Below are 12,707 nucleotides of genomic sequence, written 5' to 3'. Positions count from 1 at the left end.
CTGGAGCAAAATCTTTTGGGTTTCAAATAAGAAAATGAAGGCAGGAGTGGCGATCATGATTTCTGACAAAGCCAAAGTAAAAATAGATATGATTAAAAGAGACAGGGAAGGTAATTGCATCCTGATAAAAGGCAGTATAGACAATGAGGAAATAACAGTATTCAACATGTATGCAACAAACAGTATAGCATCCAAATTCCTAAAGGAAAAACTGGCAGAGCTCAAAAAGGAAATAGATAGTAAAACCATACTAGTGGGAGATCTAAATATTCCTCTTAAAGATCTAGATAAATCAAACCAAAAAATAAATAAGAAAGAGGTAAGAGAGGTGAATGAAGTCCTAGAAAAATTAGATTTAATTGATATGTGGAGAAAAATAAATAGGGACAAAAAGGAATACACCTTCCTTTCAGCTGCACATGGTACATTCACAAAGATTGACCATGTAATAGGGCATAGAAACATTGCAAACAAATGCAAAAGAGCAGATATAATAAATGCAACCTTCTTAGATCATAATGCAATAAAAATAATAATTAGTAAGGGTACCTGGACAGGCAAATCAAAAACTAATTGGAAATTAAATAATATGATTCTCCAAAACTAGCTAGTCAAAGAAGAAATCATACAAACAATCAACAATTTCAATGAAGAGAATGACAATGATGAGACATCCTACCAAACTCTGTGGGATGCAGCCAAGGCAGTACTCAGGGGGAAATTTATATCCTTGAGTGCATATATTAACAAATTAGGGAGGGCAGAGATTAGTGAATTGGGCATGCAACTTAAAAAATTAGAAAGTGAGCAAATTAAAAATCCCTAGATGAAAACTAAATTAGAAATACTAAAAATCAAGGGAGAAATTAATAAAATAGAAAGTAAAAGAACTATTGAATTAATAAATAAGACTAGAAGCTGGTATTTTGAAAAAACAGATAAAATAGACAAAGTACTGGTCAATCTAATAAAAAAAAAAGGAAAGAAGAAAACCATATTGACAATATCAAAGATGAAAAGTGAGACCTCACCTCCAATGAAGGGGAAATTAAGGCAATCATTAAAAATTATTTTGCTCAATTATATGACAATAAATATAGTAATCTAGGAGATATGGATGAATATTTACAAAAACATAAATTGCCTAGATTAACAGCAGAAGAAATAGAATACCTAAATAATTCCATATCAGAAAAAGAAATTGAACAAGACATCAAAGAACTCCATAAGAAAAAATCGCCAGGGCCTGATGGATTCACAAGTGAATTCTATCAGACATTCAAAGAGCAACTAATCCCAATACTACACAAATTATTTGATATGATAAGCAAAGAAGGAGTCCTACCAAATTCCTTTTATGACACAAGTATGGTACTGATTCCAAAGCCAGGTAGATCAAAAACAGAGAAAGAAAACTACAGACCAATCTCCCTAATGAACATAGATGCAAAAATCTTAAATAGAATACTAGCAAAGAGACTCCAGCAAGTGATCAAGAGGATCATCCACCATGATCAGGTGGGATTTATACCAGGAATGCAAGGATGGTTCAACATTAGGAAAACCATCCACATAATTGACCATATCAACAATCTAACAAACAAAAATCACATGATTATCTCAATAGATGCTGAAAAAGCCTTTGACAAAATACAGCACCGATTCCTATTGAAAACACTGGAAAGTATAGGAATAGAAGGACCTTTCCTAAAAATAATAAACAGTATATGCCTAAAACCATCAACAAGCATCATATGCAATGGGGATAAATTAGAAGCCTTCCCAATAAGATCAGGAGTGAAACAAGGATGCCCACTATCACCTCTATTATTCAACATTGTACTAGAAACACTAGCAGTAGCAATTAGAGAAGAAAAAGAAATTGAAGGTATCAAAACAGGCAATGAGGAGACTAAGCTATCACTCTTTGCAGATGATATGATGGTCTACTTAAAAAATACTAAAGAATCAACTAAGAAGCTCGAAGAAATAATCAACAACTTTAGCAAAGTTGCAGGATACAAAATAAATGCACATAAATCATCAGCATTTCTATATATTTCCAACACATCACAGCAGCAAGAAGTAGAAAGAGAAACACCATTTAAAATCACCCTAGATAATATAAAATACTTGGGAATCAATCTAACAAAACAAACACAGCTATTATACGAAAACAACTACAAAACACTTTCCAAACAAATAAAACTGGACCTCAACAATTGGAAAGCCATTAACTGTTCATGGGTAGGATGAGCTAACATAATAAAAATGAACATCCTACCCAAACTAATTTACCTATTTAACGCCATACCTATCAAACTACCAAAAAACTTTTTCACTGAATTAGGAAAAACTATAACAAAGTTCATTTGGAATAACAAAAGATCAAGAATATCAAGGGAAATAATGAAAAAAAAATGTGAAGGAAGGTGGCTTAGCAGTACCAGATATTAAATTGTACTATAAAGCAGCAGTCATCAAAACAATATGGTACTGGCTAAGAGACAGAGAGGAGAATCAGTGGAATAGACTTGGGGTAAATGACATCAGCAAGACAGTGTATGATAAACCCAAAGAGCCCAACTTTTGGGACATGAATCCACTATTTGATAAAAAACTGCTGGGAAATTTGGAAAATAGTATGGGAGAGATTAGGTTTAGATCAACATCTCACACCCTCCACCAAGATAAATTCAGAATGGTTGAATGACTTGAGTATAAAGAGGGAAACTATAAATAAGTTAAGTGAACACAGAATAGTATACTTTTCAGATCTCTGGGAAAGGAAAGATTTTAAAACCAAGCAAAAGTTAGAGAAAATTACAAAATGTAAATTAAATGGTTTTGATTATATTAAACTAAAAAGCTTTTGTACAAACCAAAACAATGCAGCCAAGATCAGAAGGGAAACAACAAATTGAGAAAAAATCTTTATAACAAAAAACTCTGACAGGGGTCTAATTACTCAAATATACAAGGAGTTAAATCAATTGTATAAAAAATCAAGCCATTCCCCAATTGATAAATGGGCAAGAGACATGAATAGGCAATTTTCAGATAAAGAAATCAAAACTATTAATAAGCACATGAGAAAGTGTTCTAAATCTCTAATAATTAGAGAAATGCAAATCAAAACAACTCTGAGGTATCACCTCATACCTAACAGTTTGGCTAAAATGAAAGAAGGGGAGAGTAATGAATGTTGGAGGGGATGTGGCAAAATTGGAACATTAATGCATTGCTGGTGGAGTTGTGAACTGATCCAGCCATTCTGGATGGCAATTTGGAACTATGCTCAAAAGGCTATAAAAGAATGACTGCCCTTTGATCCAACCATACCACTGTTGGGTTTGTACCCCAAAGATATCATAGATAAACAGACTTGCACAAAAATATTTATAGCTGCACTTTTTGTGATGGCAAAAAACTGGAAAATGAGGGAATTCAATTGGGGAATGGCTGAACAAATTGTGGTATATGCTGGTGATGGAATACTATTGCGCTAAAAGGAATAATAAACTGGAGAAGTTCCATGTGAACTGGAAAGACCTCCAGGAATTGATGCAGAGCGAAAGGAACAGAGCCAGAAGAACATTGTACACAGAGACCAAAACACTGTGGTAAAATTGAATGTAATGGACTTCTGTACTGGCAGCAGTGCAATGACCCAGGACAATTCTGAGGGACTTATGGTAAAGAACGCTACCCACATTCAGAGGAAAAACTACTGGAGTGGAAACACAGAAGAAAAACAACTGCTTGAACATATGGGTTGATGTGGACATGATTGGGGATGTGGACTCGAAACTACCACACCAATGCAACTATCAACAATTTGGAAATAGGTCTTGATCAATGACACATGTTAAAACCAGTAGAAATCCATATTGGCCATGGGAGGGGGGGAAGTCGGGGGGAGAAGGTGAAAGTAAGAGCATAAATCGGGTAACCATGTTAATTTTTCTAAAAAATAAATATTAATAAATGTTTAAAAAAAGCATTTGGGAATTACATGACTATTCATTACAGAAACAGAAGCAAACTGATAATCATTGAATAGATATGAAATTGCTTATGGTAGACTTTTATATCTTGACACTATTCTCACTTTATATATGTGTTTGTGTGCGTGAACACTGTATGCATCTCATTTTTTTTTTCATATTGATCGTTTTGCTGAATTTTTTCTTTCTTTCTTTCTTTTTAAATTCTTTGCTTTAAGATATGGCTTTCCAGGAAGAGGAAAGAGAAATCTCATTAGACATCCTTTGTTATTTTTAGTATTTTGGCACAGTCCAACCATAAGCAATTTGTTATCTATCTATTCAATTATTTTAAGTTGTCCCTATTTCTGAAAAGAGTATTTGTGTGATTCCCATGGTGAACTCCCAGATAGTTGTAGTTGTTTTGAAAAGAATGTCTTTATCTCTTTCTGTTGGTTTTTAATGGCATTGTATATAAAGACTGATGAAATTGTGGGTTTATTTTATATTGTGCTTCTTTATTCAAGTTATTAATTATTTTAAGTTTAGTTAAATCTTTAAAAGTCTCTTAAGTGAGCAATCATATCAATTACAGGAGTGATAGTTTTGTTTCCTCCTTGCTTAAGCTTCTTCTCAGACTTGTTTTTTTCTTGTCTAATTACTATTGGTAGCATTTCTAAAATATCAAATAATAGTGGAGACAATGCATGTTTTTTGCTTTTCCCTTCATTTTATTGAAAACTTCTCTAGCATTTCTTCATTATGAATAATATTAGCTCTTGTTTTTTAGATACTATTCACAGTATGATCAGATGTGATATTATATAAAAAGTACTTTGCACCTGAAAGTTGCTATATAAAAAAAAATTGTGTGCTATTGATTAGGGGCAGCTAAGTGGTATAGTGTATAGAGTATCAGGTCTAGAATCTGGAAGATATGAGTTCAAATCAGACTTATACTAGTGTGTGGCCTTACGCAAGTTACTTAACTTCTGTTTGTCTCAGTTTCCTCACCTGTAAAGTGAAGATAATAATAGCACCTACCTCCCAAGATTGTTGTAAGGATCAAATAGGATAATAATTATAAAGTACTTGGCACAGTGCTTAGCGCATAGTCAGTATTACTTAAATATTAGCTATTATTATTAATCATTTTAAGGAACAATCCATTTAACCTCATATTTTTTTATGTATTTAACATAAGATGTTATGTTTTAAAAGGTTTTTTTCTGAATCTTCTTATTATAACAACATAACTTATTGTCTTGTTAAATGATCTATTATGTTTATAATCCAATCAACTCAAGGTTTGTTATATTGAAATTCTGGGAGCAGAGAGTCTCACTGTTGATTGACAGGTGAAGACCATTGGACATCAGAATGTTCCCAGAGGCCATGAGGACAGGGGAGAAAGCGGTTGGCCAGGGGGGTATAAATACCCTGCCGGCCCTGGCTTTTGGTTCCTTTCACTTCCCTTGGACCTGAGATCTGTGGATCCTGGTCTTTTGGGATTTGAGACTTGCTTGGTTCAACCTTGCAAGAACTCCTGTCTTGTACCTGATTAGCATTGCCAACCTGTACCCAGACCATCACTCTTCTTATTCTACTATCCCCTAGATATTTAGGAATTCAAACATCTTTAGTTATCTAGGTCTCCCAGGGCCCGGGAGGGATCCGGGGAAGTGGGAAGGAGGAGAAGAAGAGGGTGGACAGGGTGGTACCTGAAGGCTATAATAGGCATAACAACATCTGGCAAGAAGAAGAAGAAGCTGAAGACATCTAACAACAGCTTGCTTGCTCTGGTTTGGCTGTGGCCAGGCTGAGCCAGAGGAGCTAAACAAGTCAGAATCACTCACTTGCCTACAGCTCTGAGGGATTACTATTATCAACATTAGTTTAGGGTTTCCCAATTTCTCTACCCATTTCCTAATATTCCTTCTTTGCTAGAAATATAGATAAAGCTATTCAAGTACCTTCCTGGAGTGGTTGTGTCGTCACTTCTCTGGGAAGGGAGCAACGCAGTCAGATAAACATGTCCAAGGCTAATAGAGCCCAATATCCATCATTAATCAACCCCAGGTGGGACCTGAAGGGATATCATCCATTGACCTGAAGGATCCTGCCTGGGCACTGTTATAAAGGAGGGAGGTGGTACAACATCTAGCTAGGGGCAAGACTCAGGTGATCTTGCTCTAGCCACATACCTGAACTATCACTGCTGTCACCCAATTAGCAGTGGTAGTATTCAGTCTACCCCTCTGCTATCTCTATCTAGCCCATTTATACATAACATGTTCCAGTTATAAATTTAATTTGTTCATAGTGCATAATCTTTTTAATATGTCATTGTAGTTGATAATATTTCAGTCAATATTTTTTATATTGAAATTCGTAGACATATTGGTGTATAGTTAGTTTCCTTTTACTACTTTATCTGCCCACAGTTTAGATATCAACAATATTTATCTCAATTTTATTATTTTCATGAAAAAATATGTAACAATGGATTTATTTACTCTTTAAATATTTTATATTATTTTACTTATAAATCCATCTGATCCTATCTTTGGGAGTTCTATTTCTCATTGTTATTGTTAGTATTTTGTTTTATTGTAATTTCATCTATTTCATGTAAATTTTCCATTTTCTTGGCATAAAATTGAGTAAAATAGTTTCTAAAAGTAGTAGTACCTAACATTTATATAACACTGGAAGATTTATAAAACATCCTAGGTACATTCACTATCTTATCTTATCTTAGGCTGTGCAACTGGGATTTTGCTGTAGGACCTAAAAATAGTGTAAAATGGCCAAATGAGAGTTCATTCATATGTCACCTGTGAAAAAGTAAGGCACTGAAATGGAATAGGCAACAGAACTCTTTTCTGGTCAGCCAAGAGTAAGTCTACTCAAAATGTGGGACATTAGAGAGCCACTTTCCCCAGCTACCACCAAAATCTCACCTCTGTGAACACTTGAGATTATCACTAGCAGTTCATTCCTTTGGGATCATGTAGACTTTTCTTTTAAACTGCCAATATTCCTTGAGAGGAAATAATATTTCTAACTGACTTTTACATAAACCTATAGATTTAGGGCTGGAAAGAACCTCAGTAATCACCTAGTCCAACCACTTTCATGCTTGCTTTAGATCCCCAAGGGAGCAGTCCTGGCATTTGAACTTAGGTCTCCATTCCACAGCAATACAAAAGTGTTTTCCATACATTCTCTCCTTTGATCCTCATGATAATGCTATAAAGTAGGAACAAAAAGTAGTATCACCCCTACTTTAGATGGGGATATTATAAGGCTCTAAAAAGTTGAATAACTTTTCTATGGTCAAACAACTAATAAATATTAGCAGGAAGATTCAGTTCAATAAGTAGGGCTTGATGGTTTGGAGGGATCCAAAAAGAAAAAAATCCATTCCCTAAAACCAGGAAAATTCTCCTTAGTTATTATTTTTAAGGTAAAACCTGGGGTTAACATATATTTTATCTGGGTTCAGAAGGGTGATAGGAGACAGGAATAGACAATAGACTGGGACCAAACAAATTAGGAAATTGGGTTTGGCAGTTTGGGGAATGGCAGTTGACAGGAATGACTTTTGGGCCTAAACTGTCATTCTGATCCACCTAGCCAGGGAGTCTGTGAAACCAACTAGTGACAGGGTAATACAAGGACAAAAGAATTATAAACACAGGGTTTTAATAATAATTGAGGGTCAGGAATAAGGGGGAAAGGTCACACTGAATCTAATCACTAGGGACCACACAGGGGCTGGGAGAATGGGTTAAAGCCTTCGCTGCACTAATCAGACTATTACAGACTAGAAAGGAAAATGGGTCTCTCACAAAGCCATGACCACTTCAGCTCCACTTGATGGTACAGGAAATGGGTCCATAAGAAGGTAAATCCAGGAAATGCTAATCAAGGAGCTTGTCTCAGCCTGGGATGTCCACCACCCCAGCTAGATCTTCTTGCTCACTTGATCTTCCCTGGCAGGTCTTCCTTCTCAGTGGTAACTCCACACTCCTTGGGCTCCTCACTGGGCAGTTAAAGGCATCCACAAGCTCTCCCTTTCCCAGCTTGACCAGAGTCCTCAAGGGCAAACAGTTTTCTTTCCTTCATTCCATTTAGAATGTCGATGGCTGACAGTCAAGGTTTTTCCTCTAGCCTGCTTGCAAAATCTGCTTCAGCCTATTTACCTATTACATTATCATGGTTGGAATTTCAAATAAGAGCTATAGAAGGTTCAGTAGCATCTGCTTTTCAGACTGCCAAGAACAAAAAAAAAACCTCAGTACTTCCCTGGGTACCAGAGAAAAACTCTCACTTCAGTCTATGCTCTCCTATCAGTTTCATCCCACAGTGAAGTTCAGTCCCATCACCATCATGCAGGATTCTGTGCAGTTCTCATCACCCTATGCAAAGTCAGCTACTGGTGCAGGGTCAGTCTGAATGGCCTCATAACCTTTAGACTTTGGGTATCTGGCAGCTGTAGGAATTAAATTTTAATGGTTTCACTAAAATACATGAAAATTACAAATAATATGGTAGTCATTGATTCAAAATATTGTTGCTCAAAGTTGAGATGACTTTAATAGCTTTTATTTTCAAAAGAGGTGGAAAGGGTGAAAGCAGTGAAATACAAAAGGGTTGAGAAGACATTAGCCTATCTAACTAAATATTGCTTTGGTGCTTAACTCAGCCAAGACTTGTTGACCTTCAAACGGAATTAAACTCTCTCCAGAAGATAGGAAGAGAAAGCCAGCTATCTACTCACCCAAGTTCCCTCCAAGAGGCAGGTCAAGATGATGACTCAAGCTGAAGGTGAGTCCTGAGGCCAACTTTCTTCTTTAAGCCGACCTTCTTGCAGCTGACTTCCTTCTTGAAGTCCAACTCCTTCTTGGAGTCAACTTCTAGTCCCAGAAATTCAGGGCCTTTTATAGTGGCTTCTTGTTCCTTTCCCTTTTCACAAGAGCCAATCACAGTTTCCAAATTGCCCAGCATTGCCCAGGGGGCAGTGTTTGTGGAAACCACTTCTTACCTTCTGAGAGAAGTGAATACTCATCAAAAGAATTCACAGATTCCTGGCTGATCGAAGTGGGAATTCTCATTTCCTGGCTAATTTAGTTGAAAAGGTGGAGAGCTCCTCCACTAAGTATGGTGTTCAAGCTTTTGTTGATTCAGTTCAAAAGTAGACAAAGGAGAGTTAAAGCGTCTTAACAATCTGGGAGGTATTAAGTAAGGATACTTAAGTTATTGTTAACCAAAGTGTTAACTCAAAATAGACAAAGGGAATAAAGGATTCCCTTTCACAAGTGTAAACTCAGAGAAAACAAAGAATTCCCTTTTGTATGATAGCCTGCAAGAAGCAGTGGGCATTTACACACTCAGCCTCTATAGATAACAAGGGGGAAGCTGAAGAGGAACTGTACCAATGAGGATTGTCTTGCTCTTATGTAGAAATATACTCTTCTCTATAAGAGCAGAGTGCAATTTGACTTCAAGGCCAGTGACATTCTGCCCAAATCACCATAGAACATTAATAAACTCCATTGTCTTTTTTCCTGAGTTTGCCTAATTTCACCAGAGTGAGACCCAATTCCAGATTTCTCTTGAAAAATGTGGCTAGCCAGGCAGGAGGCACACATCATAAGGCTATCCCTGACTAAGCCTTCCCTCTGTCTCCCCAGCTAGTGATTTTAGATTGGAGTGGACTTCCCCAAGCAGTCAGGATTACTCTCCCAGTTCAGGAGAAGTACATTCTAAACTCAAAACAGATTCTATTCTCATTTGTGCACAAAGAAAAGGATCAGCACATGTGGAAAGGATGGGGCAGTGCTGAATAGATGGTTTTGCTTAGCTTCATGTTGTCACAAGACAAGGAGATACCAATATCTACATGGAAACAGGACAGAGTAAAACAACCTACCAACTCCTGCTTAAGCAAACTGTTAAAAGCTTGGGACAAGGGGAAACTGTCCATTTAATTGAGAATGTCCAAACCTCAAGTGGAAGAATTCAGTTTGGACTGGACCTGGTACTTAAATATTTGTTGGAAGCAAAATTGGCCAGATTAATAGAGGAACTTTGATGACTATCAGCTGTATATGCTAAAAACCGGACCTGAAGACCTAGAACCTAGGCAAATAAATTATTAGTGCTATGAGGCAGGACCTTCCAACTGAGACTGCCCCTCATTACAATGCCCACACTAACTGCATTTTTCAGAATCAGAGGTGGCACTTTTAAGAATCTCTTTTCTAGGGATTAATCAGAGATGAAATAACTTTTACAAAGGAAAGATTTTGGTGGGCCCCAGGAAGGGAGTGATGTAGGCAGTGAGGTGACTTCCACTTCAGAAGTTCTTTAGCCTGCACAAGGCCCTTTTTATCTAGGAATATGTTGGAGCATAAAAACTACAATGAGACAGCACAAAAGGGGAACTTAGAAGTGTAGGGAAATCTAATAAAACCTCAAAATAGCTCTCCTAGCTCTCAGTAATATTAAGCAGGGACTTACTTGCATTGACTTTTTGATTAAACTTTCAGTGGGAATAAGAAGGAAAACTGTAAGATTCTTTTTTTTCTCTGTCTTCACAATCCTGTTAGATTGGAGATGGCAAAAACAAACAGAAATTGGCAGAACTCTCTTTATCTTCATTAGTAGCTCCTTAATGCCATTTTCTTTTTGGAGCATGCTTTATGGGCTGTGGATGGAAACAATTCCACATTATTACAACTCATACACCTGGTGGACACATACCATTGGCTGAAGCTAGAACTAGAAATTATAAACTGCTTCTCAAGAGAATTTTTGTCCCTTGAGAGTTCCTGTATTGAGCCTCATCCAAGATAGCTGCCATGCTTCTTTGAAAGGTTTTCTTATTAAATTTGCTTTTTTTTCCTTTTGGTTCTTAATGCCTGGCTTGCCACTTGCAAGGATGCATTGAAAGCTAGGGCATTTTGGAACTTGGCATTTGGAACACTGAGGAGGCAGGACCAGTGACCATTGGTGGAGGAACAAAGGGTTCTGGGACAGAAGAGCCAGAAGGATCAGCTTTGGGGGGAAGCCAAGGGAGGAGGAGGTTGTATTTTGGCTGTGAGACCCTCTGAAGTTTTTCCTCAGACTTTCTAAGAAGACTTGCAGTTACTCTTGAATTATACGGATTCCTGAAGTTCGTTGAAAATCCAACAACAGCTTCAACTGAGTTGGGCAAGGGTGTCTGGACTTCCACTGGGGAGCCGATCCCTGGACCCCATTTGTCTTGGGCTTTGCCCCACAATATCCCCTTTGAATCTAATATCATTCATTGTATAGAAACATAATCTTGGGCTTGGGGCAGTGAAGCTGCTTTTGGGGAACACAGAGATCAGATTCTCAGGATCTGGATCTCTGTGGGTACCTGGCATAGTTAAGGACTGGGGGAGCTTAGGAAATTACCCTACACCCACTTTCCTGTGAACCCCATCTCCATTTCCTTGTTACCAAGTCCTCAAATAAACCCTTTAGTCCTTTAGTCCGATCTGCATCTATCCTATTGGTGGGAGGCTGAGTGAGGGGGTTGAGGAAGGGAGGCAGGCTAACCTCCATTTTGAGCCTGACCTGCAGCAGGGAAATAAGGAGAGGCACCGACATCTTATTGGGGTTACACTCATTTCCCCTGGAGGGGGCAACATTTCTTTAACCCCTCTACCCCAGCACGAGTTACAGGGATCCCCCATTTTCTCAGGAAACCCCATTTTGTCTCCCAGTAAGGAGGGGTGGCAGAGAGGGAGGAGAGGCCCTTATACATCTTTCTAGTGGGTTACCAACTATACCCCAAACCTCCTAATCGCCCCCCTTCTTACACAATCCTGTTAGGTTGGGGATGGCCAAGATAAACAGACAAAAAATTCTTTTGCTTTGTAGAAATGTATGACACTATAAACTAATTAGAGACTAATGATTGTAATTAAAATGTAATATCTTTACTGTCAATTTCTAAATTATGTTATTTACTAAAAACAACTTAGTGGATTTTTAGAAGTTAACAGCTAGGATTAAGATTAGGTACAATCAACATACACCTCTCTACTCTCTTGAAGGGTGATAAATATATTGTTTTAATAAAAGTTGATTTCACTTACTAGAGAATAAGCCAGTTTGAAATGATTTGACAGAATTTCATTGTTTAGGTAACTAGTAGCTGAATCATCTGAACAGAAATAGACTATAAGAAGGAAATAACATTTACCAAATGGAAACCATAAAAATAAATTTGCAGCATGAAATTATTTGAATATAACATATAAAACTTCTGTCCTTGAAGGATCTCTGGAAGGGGGTGTCCCAATCCTTAGAACCTCTAGGAAGGGGATGAGAATGTAAGACTGCCACCTTGCACCTATGAAAGGGTGCTAACTAAAAGCAGTGGGCTCTAAAATTTGAGCTGATTGCCCTTGGCAAAAATTGAGATCTTGAATTTATTACCATTTGTAATTATAAATCCAGACTTTATTTGCTTGAATTTTATACTGAAACTAAATTATAACTAAATTATAATGTGTTCTCATTTACAGTGAGACATGTTCTCTTATTAGGATTATTGTAATAAATTAGAAATTAATGAAAAAAAATGTGTTATTTGGCATTTAAACACTATGCTTAGAAAAGAAATCAAAAAATGGATCGAGAAATCCTATTTCAAATCCAGTCTCAGAAACATATTAGCCA

Source organism: Gracilinanus agilis, chromosome 2 (genome assembly GCF_016433145.1).
Source record: "Gracilinanus agilis isolate LMUSP501 chromosome 2, AgileGrace, whole genome shotgun sequence".
Taxonomy (NCBI): Eukaryota; Metazoa; Chordata; class Mammalia; order Didelphimorphia; family Didelphidae; genus Gracilinanus; species Gracilinanus agilis.
Note: the sequence above shows the minus strand (reverse complement) of the source record.